Below are 22,579 nucleotides of genomic sequence, written 5' to 3'. Positions count from 1 at the left end.
CTTTTAGGCTAGACTTTAAGGGCAACAGCCATATTTTATTCATTTTTATATCTCTAATATCTAACACAATATTTGTTCCAACAACAACAACAAACATATTTTGAATCAATGCTCTCCAGGTTCCTTTCAGCTATAAGATCAATGATTCTAGGAGTTTAAGAGTCAACTTCAAAAGAGCCAGCCAACTTGGGAGTGGAACTAAAATGTAAATGACATCATCAACCCCTTTCTTTAACTGCCTTTTGACAATTTCTATTTCTCTAAACACATGACTGGATGAATGCTATTTTCAAAACACTAACATTTGCAGAATTACCACTAAGCATTTTATAAATGCAGTATATATAAATTTTACACTTTTTTTTTCCCCAAATCACTGGCAATATTGACACTGACAAACACTCTCAGACCAAAGCCCCCTTATATGACAGCAGCATTTTGGTTTGAAACAATAAGAATCAATCTGATTACCTAGATGTCTTCCTTCTCACACTAAAGCGATGTGACAACTCAACATGCTGGCCTCAGGGACTTATGTACTCTAAACATCTGTTTAGCAAGAAAGCCACAATTGGTTTTCTTTTTTTCAATTACTCATGCAAGTCAAAAGGCTATGGGGAATAAAATATTTGAGTATTTGTTAGACAATAAGAAGTAATCTTTAATGAGTGCAAACTACATGCCGAGTGCTACTCTAAACATTCTTCCCCAAAATGATGCACACTATTCTTCACATTTTACGTTACTGTATTACTATTAGAAAGGATTCTACTGACTCCCCTCCCATTGTCCAAATAATTATTAAATTTTATATTCATCATTCTAATCTATTTAGAAATAGTTATAATATCAAATATTCAAGAAAGAAGCCCCTTAACCAATCCTGAGCATATCAGAAGAGCCTACTAACTAGAATAACCCAGAGCATCAAAGTTAGGAGATACCAATTGATGGTGAAGCTTTAGAATGAGTTACTTCACGAGACTATAACACAGTCATCATCTCTGAGAATCTTTGATAAGCAGAAAACAGAACAATGGCGGTAACCTCTTCAAGTTCCTTTTATTTCTGAGACTGCGGAATCTGCAGATTAATATCAAGATCATCTCTAGACCATATACCATATACTCACATGCAAAACTACCAAAAAAGTGGTAAGGAGGAAAATATGCATTTTTTTTAAGTATCTAGATTACTGACTGCCAACCATTTCAAGCATGAGGTCTTCTTTCCAACAAACAATGCTATAGTCCTCCAGGTGACAGTAGTTATATTTTTACTATCTGTTGATTTAGCAAACATATCAATAATAAAAATACAGGCAATACTTTTAAATGCACCTGTTATTTCATTAGTCACAATAGCATCTATATTCATTAATTTAAAATATAGTTGTACTCAAGTATATAAAAAGACTAAAATATCATCACCAAGTTAGAGCTCCAGAATATAAGGATAGCTTTGTCATCAGAAAAATCTATGCTTACAATTCATTATACAGACATATTAAACCAAAACACTGCTAAAAATTCCATACCCAGACTAGGCAACATGGTGAAACACCACCTCTACCAAAAAAGATTTTAAAAATTAGTCAGGTGTGGTGCTGCACACCTGTAGTCCCAGCTACTTGGGAGGCTAAGATGGGAGGATCACTTGAGCTCAGGAGGCAGAAACTGCAGTGAGCCAAGATCATGCCACTGCACTCCAGCCTGGGTAACAAAGCAAGGTTCTGTTTGAAAAAAAAAAAAAAAAAAAACCATACCATTATTTGCAAAATACTCAAAAAGTTATGATTAAAATAATTTCCAAAACTATGTAAAAAATGTCTGAGAAGCTAACTTGTATTTAACTGTGAACTACCAGAAGCATTGCCATTAAAGTCGGGTTTTTACCAATGATAGTATTTGATACTTCACTAGAGTCCTGGACAATGTAATAAAATTACAAAAAATTTAAAAGACGCATAAAAATTGTAAAGAAACAAAATCATTTTATTTGCAGCTGATATGATAATCTAATTAGACAAATCCCCCCAAAATCAACTGAATCGATAAGAATAAGAATTCAGTAAAGTGGCATATTCAAACTCAACTTACAAAAATTGATAACTTTAATACACTTTCAAATGTACGACAAATAAATGAAAAAGTACATATACAGAGATAAGGCAAATGTGGCAAGACATTAACTGCTATGAATTCGACTGAAGGAAACACAGATTATTACTATTAATATTAATCTTTCCACTTTTCCTTAAGAACATCACACTACCTCGAGTCTAAGGCTCTATACAACATAGTAAGTACATTCAAGACACTTCCTTCATCTTCAAACCTCACATTGCCCAGTAACACACTAGTAATTTATTGATCCTATTTCACCTCCAAATAAATCCCAAAGACATTTAAACTTATTTTCTGCTCCGGACTCTTCACTTCCGCTTCTTCATTAATCTTTTTTTTTAACCTTAGTTTCTCTATTCCAGCCTTTTACCAGATCAAGGATAAAACTAGGGCCCCTAGAACAAGTGCCTAGAGCCATTTAATCCAATATATGACTTCTGCTACCTAAATTGCTGAGCAAGCGCATATAAAATAAAAGGAGCAAATAACAGCTCATCTTTTGCACGAATATTACATATAGTACAGTTCCCCAAAATGATGCACACTATCCTTCCATATCTCCCTGTGCTCACTTTATAACAGCACTAGCTTAATAGAACACTTGTCTTGGGCTTTATGGACCAAGCACGTTTATCTCCATCATTTTGCTGATTTTGTTTAACTTGCTTTGTGAGCAGGGAAAGGCTCTTTTAATCATAGTGATGAAATCTCATGATTCCAATCCAGGATGCTGGCAGAAATAACTCAATTTGTATCCTGAAATTTGCTAGCTTAGAAAAAAATTCCAGCTCAGAAATCAAATATCCAACCAAAAGGATTAAAGATTTCTTCTCCTCTAAACTGGATATTGGTGAGAGAAAAACATATAAATACCATGTCCATATTGTATCCTCCGGTTTGCGCCAACTGGTCAGATGAGGCATTGTGGTTTTCTATTTTAAATAGAAACAAAAAAAGAAAACAAAATAATGACTTTTTTTTTTTTTTTTTTGAGACGGAGTCTCTCTGTCACCAGGCTGGAGTGCAGTGGCGGATCTCGGCTCACTGCAACCTCTGACTTCCTGGTTCAAGGGGTTCTCCTGCCTCAGCCTCCTGAGTAGCTGGGATTACAGGCACGTGCCACCATGCCCAGCTAATTTTTGCATTTTTAGTAAAGACGGGGTTTCACCGTGTTGGCCAGGATGGTCTCGATCTCCTGACCTCGTGATTCGCCTGCCTTGGCCTCCCAAAGTGATGGGATTACAGGCGTGAACCACTGAAAATCATGATTTTAACTGAAGAATTTTCTTTCCTGTTTAGATTCCTCAAGTATACATTCTAAAAACATACTATAACTTTAGGTTTGTAATGTTTATTACAAGTATAATTCTATAATAATGTATTAATTACTTAGCATTATACTTTCCCACTAGGCAGTAAACTCTACAAGAGCAGGAACTTGCCCATCTTGTTCTGCACAGAAGTCTGACTACTTAGCGAGAAGACAATCTACATCTCACGAGAAACTGAATGAAAGTAGATCAAACTGAAGCTAACAAAGGTAACTTTCTAAAATGGGTATTTAACATGTAGATAATTTTTTCCTTAGAAGTATTTCAGGATAAACATACAAATGAATATCACAACCCTGAATTAGGTTCTTCTCAAATGCTCAGATTTTTTAATGAGCAAGAAGCACAACATCAAATAATATGCTATGTCATGAAATCATGTATGTTAATCAGAAAAGTGAAAAAAGAGGTTCCACGATAACCAAATACAATGGAAACAAACTAATCTTACAACAGCAAAAAAAGTTCATTATGGTGAAGTCATGTGATACAATATTATGCAGTCATTTGAAACTGATGTTTACAGGGAATTTTAATGACACTGAAAAATACTAGTAATAGATAATATTAAGGGGAGCATCCCAAAAGATATACTGTATGATGCCAACTGTGCTTTAAAATTCATGTATGTGTAGTTATATATTCATATGTATATGTGTGTAAATGTGCATGTATATATAGATACATATGTAGGTATATGCATATATATCCATATGTATACATATAAATGAAAGATATCAAATTGTTAATAGTAGTTATTTCTGGATGGTACAGTTATGAGTGACTATAACTTCTGTATGTGGATCTTCCAAATTTTCTGCAACAAACATATAGTGTATGTTTTCTTGTAAATATACCTATAGACTATATACTGTTTTTCATACCATAGTTTCCACAGCATAAACCTTGGTATCAATCCAATTATTTGCAGAGTCATCAGGCAAATGAGTGAATCAAATGTAATAATCCCAAATATCTCGAGTTGGCATCACAATTGACAGATTAAAGTAAATAAACACAGAGTGGGCATGTTTTATATGTTGCTGAGAGCTATGGGCAATGCGAGCCTGAAAGCTATTAGCTTTCAAATATGACAGACTATTTGAAATGGAGAAGGGAAAGATAACCTACGTTTCTGATACTAACAAGTTGTAGCTCACATTTCCACATGGAGAAGGATCAAATGTACGTTCCCTTTCTGTTATCCTATTTGTCATATTCTTTATTGAAAAAAATAATGACCTTAAGTACAAGATACGTTATGTACCAAGATGTTCATCCTATTTATTCTGGAAAAGGGCTGAAAGCCACCATATAACAGAGCTTGGCAGATTTATCTCTAGGGTTCTCTTGTCAATTTCTGTTTTGTGGGGGAAGGGGTTTGCTATGATTGAGAAAGGAAAATTAATGTTTTCTTTTCTCTCCAAATATATCCTAGCTTAAGCAGTACACAGCCCCCAACAGAGCATCCCCCTACCCCACCTCCACTTTGGTTTCAGTCAAGACATGGAATCAATTCTGCCCTTACCTAGGGCTATGGACTCAGAACTCCCCCACACCATCTCCACAGGGCCTCAGAATATTTCTATTAGTCTTTTGCCCCTTAAGACTCACAGGTACCTATTTATGTTTTTTTTGTCATATCCTAAAATTTTAGTTAATTTATAATTAATGGTGTTTTCTTATAATAATTTTCCATGGCTTATAATACATTTCTATACTGCTTCTCTTATTTGTATCCTTGGTAAACTTTATCTTCTAACTTGACTAGAAAAAAATCCCACTCTTCTTTTAAACAAACCACAAATTGACAGTCAGGACATCTCAATGTTTAAAGAACAGCAAATAAAATTTGGCTATATATGCCACAAAATATCCCTACACACACACAGACACACACACACACACATGAACAGCATATTGGGAAATATTTATAATAATTTTATACCTTGTCTACTGCAAATCTTTATAATGAACACCATATACTATGGACATGTGTTATATTTTCCCCAAAACAGATGTAAATTAAAGCAGCTGCACAGAAAGTCTTCCGATCTTGAAGAAAATTATAGCTGTGAAGTGTAAAGGCAAATACTCCAATTACAGGAACTACACAGCTTTGCAATAATGACAATCAAATTATTTTAAAAACTGTGATGAGAATCCCCGCCCAACCCCAAGAAATTACTTTCTGAGCATTTGCTACAAGTCTCCAAAAGATAGCATTTCCTAACCATTTTAGCCTGCATTTTTAAAGCACAGGAATGATTGTTTTATCAATTAAAATTTCTAGTTTACAGATGGTTACCTAGTCTTAATCTGGTGAAATTAGAACCTTAGACTTCATTTTAAGACAAGAAAAGAAAGTAAATTGAGGTAACAAGGTACACTGGGAACAGTTAAGAGTTTGTTTTCAGACAAAACTGAGGCTCAATTCCTAGTTTGGCCATTTACTAGGTACATGATACAAGGCAAGAGACTCCAACTCTCCAAGTCTCAGCCTCTTTCATAACAAAAAATTAAATAGTGCTATCTGCCTCATAAGATAGTTTTAATTCCTGAAAGAGATGACTGATGGAATATACCAGACACAGAGTAGATACTCAATGTATGTTAGCTCTTATACCCTTCTTCACAAATACTACAAAATTTTCCAAACTGACCAAATAACTTTACACACATAAGGTTCGGACACTATTGTAACAGTTTCATGTACTATTGGAGGTATATTTAGAACATTAATTTTTTAAATGATGTTTAAGAAAGTTAACATGTATTAATAAAAACCCTCAGATATTCCATCATGCTCTACAAAGCTATCTCTAGGTGGCCCTCTAAGTGGCTTACTTTGGGTGGTTCCAGTAAGATGCATTTCATTATTTAGATGTCTCCTTGTTAAGTAAATATAAGGTAAAGTAAAAGAATCAATACATTCATCATCTGCCTGTATACATATGCCGTGGTCTTGATTCCGTAAGAAGACATGTCTTTATTCATCTAAAGCCACGTACAAATGGAAGTAGAATTTCCAAAGACTGCTTTTAAAATTAAAGGCATGTTTCACAAGTTAGCAAAAGCTGTTGCAGCCTCTTAGATCTCTGTACTGGCTAACCACACACCACGACATGCTATCCTCAGTTGGAAAGTCCCCCCACACAGTATGTGAACTCATTTTGAAACTGGAGAGAACAGTTCCTCCTATAACTCATCTGGGCAAGTTTATATAAAAGAATAATTTTTCAGAAAGCCACAGAGGTTCTCTCCCAAGATTGCTGAAGTATAATTATGGACAAGTGTAAATATGGAAAGAGAAGCTGACTAAAAGTAAAAAGCACAGTGAATAAGCATTTATAAAGATTTATATAAAAAGAAACAAAAACAAATAAAAACTTCAGCCCACCTAATAAAGTAATTTTAGTAATACCCATTCATGCACCACCCTCCCCACCACCTCCCTTCCCGAGAAACAAAAAAAATGGTTAGACTGCATGTTAACATGTAAAGATACCTGTATCTATTTATATTTTATCTATATATTATATTTAGTTAGGGTGAAATAATAATATGCACTAATTATATAGTATTTACATACATACACTATGTATACACACACATAGTAAAGGCAAAAATGGAAAGATAAAACATAATATTCTTAAATGGTTACTTACTGGAGGGGAGAAGGCAGAGATAGAAGATGGACTTTTTTGACAGTATCTTGTTTTCTAGATGCTACTTTGGAGTCATGTAAATATTTTCTGTGATTGTAAAACAAAAATTTTAAATAAAAACTCCTAAAAATCAAAAATAAAATGTGACAAATGAACTCTGCATTTATAAGGTGGTAGCATAGCCACACAGAGAAGAATGACTGACAGTGAAACACATTAATCCTATATCCGTAGTGGGACATAAACTAATGACAAAAGAAAAATGGTGGTATTGGTGCTGGCATTAGTAGTCTGAACTGCTGTGTATATCAAAGCAAGTAAGTAATTCTGTCATTCCAGGAGTACAAGCATTCTCGCTGTGAGAGAAAGGAGACAGAAGTATAAGATCCAAGAGGTGAAGTAAAAACCCTGTCGTCCTGATATTTATTTTAATATACATATATGTATATATATGCACTTGTGTATGTGCTACACACATGTACATAGCGTCCACTGAACAGGCCTGGAAGCAACGGCCAACCCAGTAGCAATGAGCATGCCTAGCGCCTGGCCTGTGGTTCCCCGATACCATTTCCCACCACTTCTACCTTCATCAATAGAACATTTCAATAGGTGGAGATTAAGACCCCCCAAAAGTAGGAGCAAAGACTTGGAAGCAGGAAAGGCCTACTTAGGATGAGCAAATGGCCCACCAGGCCAAGGGCTAGAAAGCAAGGGCATCTGCAGTGAGACTGTCTGGAGGGGCCTGACAGGGCCCGACTGCGAGAGCTAATCTTGAAAGCAAAGAAAGATGTTTATGATTCTTGAGGAGAGGATGGGAGTCGCCCAGCTGGACCCATGGTGTTTAATTTTTTTTTTTTTTTTTTGAGACGGAGTCTCTCTCTGTCGCCCAGGCTGGAGTGCAGTGGCGTGATCTCGGCTCACTGCAAGCTCCGCCTCCCGGGTTCACGCCATTCTCCTGCCTCAGCCTCCCGAGTAACTGGGACTACAGGTGCCTGCCACCACGCCCGGCTAGTGTTTTTGAATTTTTAGTAGAGACAGGGTTTCACCGTGTTAGCCAGGATGGTCTCGATCTCCTGACCTCATGATCCGCCCGTCTTGGCCTTCCAAAGTGCTGGGATTACAGGCGTGAGCCACCGCACCCGGCCGATGGTGTTTAATTTTTACAGTGCCCATGTGTGGCAGGCATGAACTCTCGTTATTTACAGACGAGGATGCTAAGGCTTATCTGGCAAGTAGAGAGCATGTGGAATAGTCCCAATTCTAAACCCAATCGCGGTTTCCTAATACAGGCTTGTTTCCACTGGGCTGGTGGAGTAGGTGCCTGGCATTTAGGGCAGTTAATGGTGTCAGTGTAAGAACAAGTTAGAGAGTCATGGACAAAGCTGATCAGATAGGAGGCTTTGTCTTTCTTAGGAGCAACAGGGGCAGACTCTGAGCACCTCCAGATATACATGCTCCAGAGAGCCCATATCATCGCCAGCAACACCCCAGAAAGTGACATTCATTTGGTGAATACCTTGTAATTTTTCATCTTCATTTTAATGTTACAAACCAGTTCATCAAATTCTAACAGTTACATCAAAAAGGAAGAAAAATTTCACAACAAAAATATTCCCTCATTACATAATAAAAATTGTTGAAATCCCAAATAGAGCATACGAGAAAAAGGAAGTTTAATAAAAACTACTCAAGTGTGCCATGAAAGTATAAGCTTATTAGTGGAAATCCACAAATTTGTTTTTAAATAAGTTTGAGTCATCTGTAAATCATCCCTCCATCTTTCTTTCTACATATAAATAGCATTTATTATCTGAGCAAGCAGACAGAAAAATACCTTCTTTGATTATTTGTGTTGATTTGTGAACAGAGAACTGGACAAAATCTAAATATCTAAGAGCCCTCCTTTAACTTTAATATTGTATAGTCATTTAAAGAGACACATCTGATCAGGCAGAGCAACTGGCATGATGGTCCCCTCCTCGCGCAAGGTCTCACACACTCTGCCAAACACAGAAAGCCAGTGCTGTCACGCCACAAGCTCCCTGAGGGGCTAAAACACCACTCAGATCCCCTTTCTCCAAGTGCTGACCCACTCAGCAGCCAAATCTTAGAGAGAGGAAGAGAGAGGGTCAGAACCCTGCAGAGGAAGGCTGCTCATGAGGGGGCCTGCCAACACTACCTGCACCTTAAAAACAGGTGAATCCTGACATAAGAAATGTCATTAATCTCAAGCCTCTGTGTACCAAAAAGATTTCAACGTATTAGCACCTGTTTCAAGGGTGTTCCTGTTATTTGGTAACCCACACCCCATAATAAATGTTCTGGTTATAAAGGCTTAGGAGAATCACCCCATACTCTTCCCCCTGCCCACACCCACCTTTTGCTGTATTCTCACCTCTTTTATTTTCCTTTGGGTAAGCCAGAGTTGGCTAGACTTTGGAATCTAAAATCTCATCATAATGCCCAATGAGTAACTATCTCCACATTTTCTTTTACTAACATCATATTAAAATGCATTAAGCAGCCAGTGTGCCCAGTAGATACCACATAAACACTCTGAGGCTTGATTTTGGTTTGAATTGTGCAGACTAGGGGAGAGAAAATAATACAAAACTGTCCCCAAGCAGAAAGAACAGCTTCACCATTTTGCTCAAAAGTGAGCCAGTAACTGGAAAGAAAGGGTCACAAAACAAGCCTGTATCTCAGTTTCACAAAGATTGAATAATTTTGATGTGAGTAATACTAAAAAGGAGACAATCTCGTTTTAGCCCCTATGGTTCTTTAAACTGGAAAGGTATTTTTAAAAACAAGCATTCTGTATTCGCCCTTAAATGTTGAATTTTCAATTAGAGAGCGTATCCAGGTACCATGAACAACAGATTGTGCATGTTTTTAAATACTCTGTGACTCACAAGTAGAATCTTGATTACTAAAAAATAAATTTTAAAAAAGGTAAGATTTTGGGGTGGGATGATGGGCATATTGGTTGGAAGGCCAAGAATTGCTGGAGAGAGGTAGAGTATTGGAAATGTATGCCATCTCTTCTCAATTCTAAATTATCATTTAATGTCTAGGTGACAAAGTTCAGAAAAATATGACCCTAATTTTTTATTCAAGCAAATGTTCTTTCCCTTATCTAAAGGAGCAAGAAGGTGTCCACTCTCCAGCCTTGTCATACCCTGCTGCCGCGGACGGCGCACAAGTGCCTTCCCAAGGCCTTACGCTTCACCATGGCCCACCTGCTCTTATCCCTGGGCCCAATGGCAGCTAAAATTTATGACTTTTGAAGCTGGGACAAAGAACTGGCTGAAATGGAGATGCCTGCTTAACAGAAATCTCGTAAGAAGCTGAAAAGCCCATGGTCATGAAAGCTAGTGAAAAACAGAAGAGTCCAGATGCATCCTAACTGCAAAACGGAACAGCAAGAGTTGAGCCTACAGCTCACTTACAAATTCAGAGGGCCTCTAGGCACGTGCCAGAACCACGCAAACTGCTCAGTACTCAGATGTGCAAAGCAAGGAGGGTACCGCTCTGAAAAGACAAGTGCAATGAACCCAAAACAAAGGTCTGAAATTCTTTCCCGACCAGCTTATCGAGGAAACTAAGAGGCTTCCATGACTGCAAGCGATCTCTCACGATGGAAATACCACTGAATTAAAAAGCTTCCTACCGGGTGCATCCACAGGAAAAAGGTGCCCTTAGAAGTGCCTAAGAAACGTAAGGGTGAAAACCGAAGGAAACATCCACACCCTCAGCCAATCCCACCCCAAAAGCAGAGTGAGGGAAAGGCCAAACTCTTAACAGCAATCAGCAGTGTGACTGGACGGAAAGAAGATGTGTTTGTGGCAGAACACCTGCTTCTGAGTAGCACCTCTGCTCCAGTGGCTGTGAGACCCGCGATGTGACCTAGGCTGCCCAGGGCTACCATGAACCTGTCTCCCCTCCCAGCACTGTGGGGACCACGAGGTAGCAGCACATGCAGGCAAATCAGCTTCCTCCCTTCGCCCAGTTATGCCTTCCGAAAACACCATTTCACCCACTGGCCAACCGTCCAACTTCCTGATTCCTCTGTGAAGACACTGACAAAATGTCTCCGTCGTTTAAAACTGCATGGTCTTTTAATGCTCATGTACATCACTGTACAAGGGCTACACTTGACACTAGCATGGTCCCAAAATGTTACAAGACTTACACATATTTGTAGGCATTTAGAATTATGTCACTTATTTAATGTACAAATTACTGCTAAAAGTATTGGAATAGTATTTTATGCCTTTAACAATGTGGTCAGCTGGGCGCGGTGGCTCACACCTGTAATCCCAGCACTTTGGGAGGCTGAGGCTGGTAGATCACAAGGTCAGGAGTTCCAGACCAGCCTGGCCAACATGGTGAAACCCCGTCTCTACTAAAAATACAAAAATTAGCCAGGCGTGGTGGTGGACGCCTGTAATCCCAGTTACTCGGGAGGCTGAGGCAGGGGAATTGCTTGAACCTGGGAGGCGAAGGTTGCAGTGAGCCAAGGTCACGCCACTGCACTCCAGCCTGTGCTACAGAGCGAGACTCCATCTCAAACACACACACACACACACACACACACACACACACACACAGAGTGTAGTGGCAGTAAGAAGAAGTGTAAAGCTTTGGATGAGGCCACCCAGAATTCTTTTTTTTAATTTTAAGACAGAGTCTCGCTCTGTCACCAGGCTGAAGTGCAGTGGCACAATCTCAGCTCACTGCAACCTCCACCTCCTGGGTTCAAGTGATTCTCCTGCCTCAGCCTTCTGAGTAGCTGGGACTACAGGCACGCGCCACCATGCCTGGCTAATTTTTGTATTTTTGGTAAAGACAGGGTTTTACCATGTTGGCCAGGATTGTCTCGATCTCTTGACCTCGTGATCCGCCCACCTCAGCCTCCCAAAGTGATGAGATTACAGGCGTGAGCCACCGCACCCGGCCAGCAACCCAGGATTCTAACTCCAGTGTCTGCTCTGACATTCACTTTCTAGGGGGGCTGCAGCTTCTCATTTCTATAGGCCTTAGCTTTCCTCTTTCTGAACTGGGGACAACGAACATAGCAGTGTGCCACAAGACTTTTTTTGCAGGGTTAAATGTGGTAATGAGAGTTGAACAGGTCCAGAAATGCAGTAAGAACTCAATAAATGTTGGCCATTATCCCTAATAACACAGACAACATATTACCATATGGTTAATTTTTAGACTGCTACTCAAGTTTAGAATATCAAAGTGTTTGTAAACACATAAAATTATTTTTTGAACATAAAGTCTATAAAATCTACAAAGGTAATTCAGATACTTAAAATAATCAAGGTGTAATTTTTCTCATTAGTTTTTATATTGCTAAAATTATTTAAAAATTTCTCCCAGTGAATTCTGGGTGATTTAAATTACATGAATCTCATCTCTTCACTTGACATTTCAAAGAAGATACTTAACATTCTTTTCAGACTCACATTCATTCACAAAAAAATTTCAAGTATTAGAAATATAAACAGGTGGATTTCAAATGGGTAGAATTTTAAAGATAATTATAAAGCATAAAGACAATTATTGGCTTCCAAATATTTGGGACTATTCGTTATTATCAAATTTTTATTAGGCACGTATTCACTGCAGATGTGATGGAGAACATTTTAACAGGCATACATTGTTAAAATTATAAGGCAATTTTAATTGTCATTTAATAAATGAGGTTTGAGCTTTGTCACCAGAGGCATTTATGTGCTAAAATCACCATGCTAACATATCTTCCATGGCACCAGTGGGTTACAATCAATCACCTCTAACAAACATTCCCTAACATAGCAGGGTACACTTCATTACCAAGCATTAACTCAACATGCATTTACTGAAGAAATTAATGGGCTATCTCAAGGCTGTGCTCACTGCACAATCCCAGGAGACACCATTCACAATGTATTCTAAAGCTGGCAGCACAGTGGTCCTGGGCCTCCTTTCTACCCAAACAGCACCTTTAAAAATGTGCCCAACTCATGAGATGTTAAAGGAAATATACAAACAAATACATCTGCCCTGACATGGTAACATAAACCCCACCATGCTCCACCCTCCTTTCAGGTGAATCTACCGTATCAGAAGCCAATAGCTGGTGTGAAATAAAGCTGCCCTGCCTCTCCATCCAGTGAGCAATACAGGGCACCCTCCCAGGACCCAGGTGATGAGCTGCTTCTCTGAGATGAACGGTGGATGTATTTGGATCCACACACACATTCACCCAAGCCAATTTCTGATCAAGCATATGAATAAAAATGCCCAGTAGATGGCGAGGGTTAGGAACAGAGCTGACTGTGCTAGAAGAAAGCCAAGATCCACACAATGTTTCATCACCCTGGTGATCTCATTAGTCTAGTGTTCTAAACAACTCATCTAAATAGCCACAGAAGCCCTAGAACCAGAAAATAAACATGAACCTTCTTAAAAAGCAAATTTGACTTAGCTCTATTGATGGGTTACAGGCAAGCATCACAGCGGAGGCTCCAAAATGTCTACACAGGAGGGATGTGGGTCCAGTCAGCTTGGAGAAGGAAGGAGGAACTGGCTGAGGCACTTCACTGCAAACACACATGCACAGCAAGCCCTCAGCTGTACACAGGTGTGCTGGCTTTGAGTGGGGCACAGCAAGCCCTCAGCTGCACACAGGTGCACTGGCTTTGAGGGGGGCACAGTGAGCCCTCAGCTGTACACAGGTGCACTGGCTTTGAGTGGGGGACAGCAAGCCCTCAGCTGTACACAGGTGAAATGGCTTTGAGTGGGGGAACAGCAAGCCCTCAGCTGTACACAGGTGCGCTGGCTTTGAATGGGGGACAGAAAGCCCTCAGCTGCACACAGGTGCACTGGCTTTGAGTGGAGGACAGCAAGCCCTCAGCTGTACACAGGTGCCCTGGCTTTGAGTGGGGGGACAGCAAGCCCTCAGCTGTACACAGGTGAAATGGCTTGGGGGGGGACAGCAAGCCCTCAGCTGTACACAGGTGCGCTGGCTTTGACTGCTTTGAGGGGTGTTAACAGGGCGATAGGATGGTGAGGGGGTGGGAAAGGAAAGCTTCCCAAGGTACCCTTTGGTGCCAACAAAAAAAACTGCTGTTTTAAAATTCAACTGAAAATATTATTGTTTAGAAATTAGAATATATTTTCCCTCTTAGGAAAAATTATACATTTGGTTGCTATCTTGACCAGTCCATAAAAGTCCATAAATTGATCCCTAAAATAGTAAAACACTAACACAGAACCCAATAATTGATTAAAACAGTGTTCTATGGGGGTGGTGGAGATTCACTTAGAATTCTTATTCAGGAGCCCAGAAACCCATTTGCGCCGTGCCATTCACGGCTTTAAGATAGTGGTCTCCACACGGGCAGGCCCACCCCATAGAAAGCATCATTTACACATGCAGGGCCTTGAAAAACATAAACATTCCCAGTGTATATTTAAAAAGAGAGCCCAGAATAACCCCACATTCACACGCTCCCCATCTTCAACAATTCTCCATATACTCCTCCACACCCGAGATCCACCCCTCAGATTACTCTGAAGCAAAACTCTGTGGGAACTTTTATCATAATGACTGGAGTGCCACTGGCATCAGAGGACAGAGACACTAAAATTGCTAGAAATCCCACAAAACCCAGACAGTCTCTAGACATAAATTACAGAAGTGCCACGAACAACACAGCAAGGGGACGCTGATCAGCGTCGGTTCAACGAGAACTTCTGCACTTGATGCTGAAGCCACCAATGCCACCAAGCTAAGAACAAACCCAGGAAAATCATGAACCTTCTTAAAAAACAAATTACACGGCTGGGCGCAGTGCCTCACGCCTGTAATCCCAGCACTTTGGGAGGCTGAGGCAGGTGGATCACCTGAGGTCAGGAGTTTGAGACCAGCCTGACCAACATGGTAAAACCCCGGCTCTACCAAAAACACAAAAATCAACTGGCTGTGGTGGCAGAAGCCTGTCCTGTAATCCCAGCTACTTGGGAGGCTGAGGCAAGAGAATCACTTGAACCTGGGAGGTGGAGGTTGCAGTGAACTGAGATCATGCCATTGCACTCCAGCCTGGGTGACAGAGTAAGACTCTGTCTCCAAAAAAAAAAAAATTTTTTTTCACTTAGAAAGTGGGAATAGGAGAAATGCCATTACATGAGCACTCATGTGCATATAAATATCACATAAAATGCCTGCCTGGATCAACTCATTTTGTAAGTAAAGAGAGTAGGTAAAAACAGAGACTTGAGAATCAAAAGTTAGGTATTTCAAGTAAACATTAAGAAATGTTTAAAATAAAAAAGTACAGTGAAGGCAAACTTACCCTTTTGGAATTTAGAACTAAAAACCACTGTTGTCAAAAGAGTATAGCACAGGAACAAATAAATTAGTGGATCAGGCCATGAGTCAAAGTATATATCAGAAGTTACTACATGGCAATTCTGCGAGAAAAGATTCTTCATTTAGTAAACAACACTGAGAAATCGGCTTTATTTGTAGGGGTAAAAATGGACTCCATAACCTCATGACATATACAAAAATAAGTACAAATGGATTAAAGATCTAAGTGCAAGAAATACCAATTACGCTGAATTCAAAACATCAATTATAACAGAAACCATTATTTTATGTATCACTGAAAGAAAAAGTACTATTAGCTAAGTTATGATACACTATTATAAGAAATAACTTCAGATATATGAAAGTTTTTTAAAAAACTATATATTTTGGAATCAATAAAATATTTGATAAACTAAACCTATTTCTGTTAGAAATATTAGAAGAAACTTTAGAAGGGCTATTTGTATAATTGCAGGTTAGAATAGAAAACATGTTGATGGATTCAACTACAAAAAAGTTTTAAAATTCTGTATAATAAAGGCACCACTAATAGAACTAAAATATAGATTGAGAGAATCACTGTAAATAATATATATTATAAAAATAAAAGCATAAGATAGGGTATGGGGGCACACACCTATAATCTCAGTAGTCTGGGAGACCTGAGGCTGCAGTGAGCCGTGATCAGGCCACTGCACTCCAGCCTGGGCAACACAGGGAGACTCTGTCTCAAAAAAAAAAAAAGCATACGAATATTAACAAATACAATCTATGTACAAAGGATGTAAGGATGTTTACTGCAGTCATTTGTAATGGCAAAAATAAAAGCAAAACTGAAAAGAAATAAAAAACAAAACTGGCCAGGCACGGTGACTCACACCTATAACCCCAGCACTTTGGGAGGCCAAGGCGGGCGGATCACAAGGTCAGGAGATCAAGACCATCCTAGCTAACACGGTGAAAACCCGTCTCTACTAAAAATACAAAAAATTAGCCAGGCATGGTGGCATGGAACTTTAATTCCAGCTACTTGGCTGAGGCAGAAGAATTGCTTGAACCTGGGAGGCGGAGGTTGCAGTGAGCCAAGATCAAGCAACTGAACTCCAGCCTGGGCGAGAGAGCGAGACTCTGTCTCAAAAAAACAAAACAAAACAAACAAACAAACAATTAATTTGTTCTATCAAAGAAATAACTAAATTAGGTAAATTCTTACTAGAGATGAAGTAACAAATTAACAAATTAAAATCTGCATGTAATGGCCTGAAGGACATGAAGGATGTCTACACCAAATTCTTAAGTTGGGGGGAAGAAAAAAAAATACATGTAAGCTAGAATGTAATGTATACAGTATACAGTAGCCCATATTAGCAACCCACTTTCTCCAGCTATTTTTTTTTTTTTTTTTTTTTTTTTAGACGGAGTCTCGCTCTGTCGCCCAGGCTGGAGTGCAATGGCGGGATCTTGGCTCACTACAAGCTCCGCCTCCCAGGTTCACGCCATTCTCCTGCCTCAGCCTCCCAAGTAACTGGGACTACAGGTGCCCACCACCACGCCCGGCTAGTGTTTTTGAATTTTTAGTAGAGACAGGGTTTCACCATGTTAGCCAGGATGGTCTCGATCTCCTGACCTTGTGATCCGCCTGCCTCAGCCTCCCAAAGTGCTGGGATTACAGGCGTGAGCCACACCGCGCCCGGCCGGCTATTTATTTCTAAAAACAGAAAGATGCAGGAGAGAGAGCAAACTGTCAACAGCTCAGAGGAGAAAAAGAGACAAACAGACCGACTGATACAGTTTGGATATTTGTCCCAACCCAAATCTCATGTTGTATTGTAATGCCCAATGCTGGAGGTGGGGCTGGATCATGGGGACACACCCCTCATGGCTTGGTACTGTCTTCGTGAGAGTGAGTTCTCCTGAGATCTGGTTGTTTAAAAGTGTGTGGCACCTCCCCCCACCACTCTTCACTCCTCCTCCTTGCCATGCGATGTGCCTACTCCCACTTTCCACCATGACTGGAAGCTTCCTGAGGCCTCCCCAGAGGCAGATGCCAGTGCTATGCTTCCTGTACAGCCTGGAGAACCATAAGCCAATTAAACCTCTTTTCTTAGAAATTACTCAGTCTCAGGTACTGCTTCATAGCAATGTAAGAACGGCCTAATACACTGACCAACATGACATGAGTTTTATCTTCAAAAATTTAAATCACACAAGTTATATGCATTGAGCAAAAAGTTATCAGAATTGGGTGTTTCTAGCTCCATAAAGAGTGTCTGAAACAATTAATATATTGAATGTATTACTGTTTTTCCCAGTCATTGCGGTGTCTTTCTACAAAAAACAAAACAGTAGTACAGCCTCAAAAATCTACAGATAATTTAGATCTATAGTTACATATTTAAAAAGATATGTAAATCTGCCTGTATCTTTATTAAAGACAGAAGAAAAGCAAGAATCAGATCAACAATGCTTCACGTTGTGTGACAGGACTAAACTCTTAAACAGAGAAAATGACACAATTTTAAATTATTCTTATCTTTTGAGGATTTAACCTCTATGAACATCATAAAAGATTTGCACCACCTGGTGGAAAAGCAAAGATTCAAACACAGTTAAATCTCTTTATTACAGTGTTTCTTAACTCCTGGATCAAAAGACCTTTTAGGACTTTGATGAAAGCCCAGATCCCTTCCTCTCCAAAATGCAGGCATATGCATGCACGCCCACACAGGCACACACACATACACAGATAATAAGCAGTTCCAACAACTGCTGAGCCCATCTATAGAAAACCTTCATCTGCTGTTGGGCTTACATTTCCCCTCGACCGCCCAGCATCAGAATCCTCGCCCCACAGTTGGGGACTCCACTGCTGTTGAGTCCTGCTCAGCAGGGCAGCCAGGCCAGATGCCCGCCCTGCCTGAACTCCGGCCAGGGAACCACTGCAGGTGCTCACAGGGGTCCAGTGCTCCCTGTGGAGGCAGCATCCAAGATCCAGGCTGCTCATGGGTGGTGATATCCCCTGTCCTGGCTGCATAGCTTCTTCCCCTGGTTCCTCACTGTCTTTTAAACACAGATATCCACCTGTGTTGGGGGTTATGACAGCAACCTGACACCCCTTCCAATGAGGTCGTTCCCTGAGTCAAAGAGGCTACTTCTACTCTTTGCAATCAAGAACTCTGGCTTTACGCTTCTACTTGATTATAAGCCTCTGCCAGGACCTCCCTCTAACCTCCTACACACAAACCAACACTATGACCTTCTAACCAACTTGGCGTCAATAGAACAAATGAGGTTTAAAGAGCTACTGGAACTGAAGGTAAGGACAGAGGATGACCACTGAAAATACACAAGAATATCACTTTCATTAGACCTAAGGCAGCGTTCCTACAACCCAACCCCAAAAAGAGGCTTGTTTACCTGCATAGCTTCCACATGGCTCTGACTGGTATTTAAGACAATTAAGTAAATTGTCCTTTACTTTAAGTCATGACGTTGGATAAACAGCATGGTTTCAACCAAATGTGACTGACAAACATTTAATGAGAGAAAACTGGTAGAGAAAAGTTAGGTGGCATGGACACAAAAGACAATGCCTGTTGATATATGCATGTCTTTAATCAACAAAATAAAAGCTTAGCTGACCAAGCATTCCAATTTGAAAAAGGTAATCCTGGTTTTTTATATAATCACAGATTTTTTTTAGCTGAAGTAGAAATATACAAATCTAAATCCTTTCAGTGTAGACAAATAGGTAACAAAGACCAAAAAGTGGTAAGTAATTTGGCTAAGGACATAGCTAGTTCATGATAAGAGTAAGGACCAAAGGGGTAACAACATTCATTCTATGTGCCTGTTACTCTGCCAGGTATATTATATAAAGTGTCCATTTTAACTCTCATCACAAATCTGTGACAGATATATTATACTCATTTTATAACATAGAGAATGACAGTCAGAAGTAAAACGTCCCATCCACAGAGCTCCTAAAACGCAGAGTAGAGATCCAAAACTCTATTTATTAATTTCTAAAGTTAATCTTACTCCCTTCCTGGCTTTAGGGTTTGGGGAATGGAGGATGATTCTTTGTTGTTGTTGTTGTTGATTCTTTGTTGTTGTTGTTGTTGGTTCTTTGTTGTTGTTGTTGTTGTTGTTGTTGAGATGGAGTCTCGCCCTGTCGCCCAGGCTGGATTGCAGTGGTGCAATCTTGGCTCACTGCAACCTCCGCCTCCTGGCTTCAAGCAATTATCCTGCCTCAGCCTCCCAAGTAGCTGGGACTACAAGTGCATGCCACCATGCCCAGCTAATTTTTGTATTTTTAGTACAGACGGGGTTTCGGCATGTTGGCCAGGATGGTCTCAATCTCTTGACCTCGTGATCTGCCTGCCTCAGCCTCCCAAAGTGCTGGGATTACAATCGTGAGCCACCGCGCCCATCCAGAGGATGATTCTTAACTTTTTCTGTGTACCCTGTATGCCTCTGCAGTTTAGCCAAATTGATGGACCCCTTTTCAGAATGTTTTAAAATGCATAAAATACACAGGATTAAAAAAACAATTACACCAAAATATAGTTCTCAAATATTAAAAATTACAGTTGATAAATAGTAATATCTGTGCTTCTTTATGAAAGCATTAAATAAAATCTAATAAAGCCCCGAATAACTATTGTTCCTTGCCTTCAATAGAAAGGACATCAATAGATCAAAACACTAAAACACACTGAATTTGCATGGTATTAATGTCTAACAGATACATCATGTTCCTTAATTTTTTCTGCACAGGATGTTTAAAAATAAGAAGAAGAAAAACCACAGACTAGGTGCGGTGGCTCATGCCTGTAATCTCAGTGCTTTGGGGGGCCAACACAGGAGGTTCACTTGAGGCTGGGAGTTCAAGACCAGTCTGGGCAACAAAGTGAGGAACTCCCCTCCCCTCCGCCAAAAAAAAAAAGTAGCTAGGCACACTGGCATGTGCCTGTAGTCCAAGCTATCCGGGAAGCTAAGGCAGAGAGGGGAAAAGCCTTAGCTTGTCCCCAGAAGTTTGGGGTTGCAGTGAGCTACAACTACACCACTGCACTCCAGCCTGAGCAAAAGAGCAAGACCCTACAAAAAAAAAGGAAAAAACAATAAACAGAATTATCATTTAGATTTCATTCTCCATGTTGAAGAACATTTAAAAAGAAAACAGGAAAACACTCACTGCTACTCTCTCTTTCATATACAAAATTCTTTTCCATAATATCCAGTGCAACCTCTCAGCCACATACAACTACATTATCCACAAATATGTTTATATTCAACATAACCTACAGCCCAGCAATAAAATGCAGAAAGGAATATGGTTTCACAGATCGGAGTCAGAAAATCTAATTTTTGCCACCAATGCAATAAACGGTCTCAGGAAAATCATCGCTGATCAATATATGAATGACCACAGTAGCAAACACACGAAGAAATTGACACGGACAAATATCTCTTTTGATTCGATACACTTATGTTTACTAAATAGCCAGGCAACCAAAAAAGGTGCTCAAAAATTATGAGAATGTGGCATGATTAACAAGACAAATAATACATACTGAACTTTGAAAGATGAAAAAGCTGCAAGAAGTGAAAATGAGGCACTCCTCTTCCACCCAAAATACGATATACACCCACCCACTCCAAGAGCCGGACCTCAACACCCACTCCGTCCCCTCCATCACTGCTCCTGACTGTGAAGGTCACCCTGAGATAACTTGGTCCTTGTAAATATCCACATCCTCCAAAACTTGAACATCACTACTTTATTTCCATGGTTGCCTCCATTCAGCCAGCCTCCACCCAGATGATCTGGCCAACTCCTATTCATTCTCCAAGACCCAGCCCCCACACCATCTTCTCTGGAGGGCTGTTTTTTGTTTGTTTGGTTTTGGTTTTGGTTTTTGAGATGAATCTTCTGTTGCCCAGGCTGGAGTGCAGTGGTGCGATCTCAGCTCACTGCAGCCTCCGCCTCCCGGGTTCAAGCACTTCTCCTGACTCAGCTTCCCAAGTAGCTGGGATTACAGGCATGCGCCACCACGCACACCCAGCTAATTTTTGTATTATTAGTACAGATGGGGTTTCCCCATGTTAGCCAGGCTGGTCTCGAACTCCTGACCTCAGGTGATCCACCTGCTTCAGCCTCCCAAAATGCTGGGATTACAGGCGTGAGCCACAGCACTCAGCCAGAAAGCTGCTCTTTCATACTGTGTTGTTAGCTGCTTATGTGTCTGCCTACAGGACCACAGAGATCACCCAAGGGGCTGTGCATCCCTGGAGCCTATAGCAGTGCTCAGAACACAGATTGATGAATTAACTGAAGAGTCACAGGGTAAATGCTCAATTGATGCCTGAAATTACTTAAAATTCTCATATTGCTGTCACCCTAACAAAGTATTTCCACAAAGACCATACAATTGTATATCCTATACATACATGGATTTTTACATATAATGAACATTTTTCATGTTTCCACAGGATTTCAAAAATTATCATTTTTAATGTCTGCCAGAGTATAAGATCAATTTACTAGTCTGCACTGAAGGGCATTTAAGGCACTTCTACTGTTTTGCTATTAAAGATAACACCAAAATCAAGCTCTTTGAACAAATATCTTTTTGCTTCAGCTACATTATTTCCTTAGGATAAATTTCAAGACATAAAACCCTTTAAAGCTCTACTATGTCATCAGCAATAAATGAGTATACTTGTTCCACACAACCTCAGCAGCCCTGGGTGCCATTTCTTTAAAATAGCAAATGCATTGGTAAATAAAAATTGTCTCCACATTGTTTCCATTTTTTCTTTTTATTACAGAGAATGATGTTTCCATATAATACTTTAGCATTTGTAATTCCCTTTGTCCATTTACCTATTGTACCTTTTCTTACGTATTAGAAAAGGCTACCTTTTTCATACTAGTTCTGAAATAAGCATTGTATATTTTTCTATCTGTCATGCTTTTTGTTTCTGGGCTGTAATTCTCTAAGCCCTAGAATGTAATCTCAATGTTTTTCTATATTTCCTACTTTCTATATATTGATTTTCTACATATCTACTCGAAAATGT

At 39.7% G+C, this 22,579-nt stretch overlaps 1 protein-coding gene across 7 annotated transcripts in view; it reads right to left on the bottom strand.

The window, feature by feature from the left end:
* Positions 1-22,579, bottom strand: part of HIVEP1 (HIVEP zinc finger 1) — a 156,326-nt gene that overhangs the window by 106,434 nt on the left and 27,313 nt on the right. Inside the window, exon 3 of one of the 7 annotated variants that reach the window (XM_063812782.1) lies at positions 3,000-3,058. The exons of the other annotated variants lie outside the window; for them this stretch is intronic. The gene's annotated coding sequence lies outside the window, so the exon portion shown is untranslated. The remainder of the gene's footprint in view (positions 1-2,999; positions 3,059-22,579) is intronic. 7 annotated transcript variants of the gene reach the window in all.

Source organism: Pan troglodytes, chromosome 5 (genome assembly GCF_028858775.2).
Source record: "Pan troglodytes isolate AG18354 chromosome 5, NHGRI_mPanTro3-v2.0_pri, whole genome shotgun sequence".
In the NCBI taxonomy this organism is placed as follows: Eukaryota; Metazoa; Chordata; class Mammalia; order Primates; family Hominidae; genus Pan; species Pan troglodytes.
This window is presented reverse-complemented; position numbering and strand designations above follow the sequence as displayed.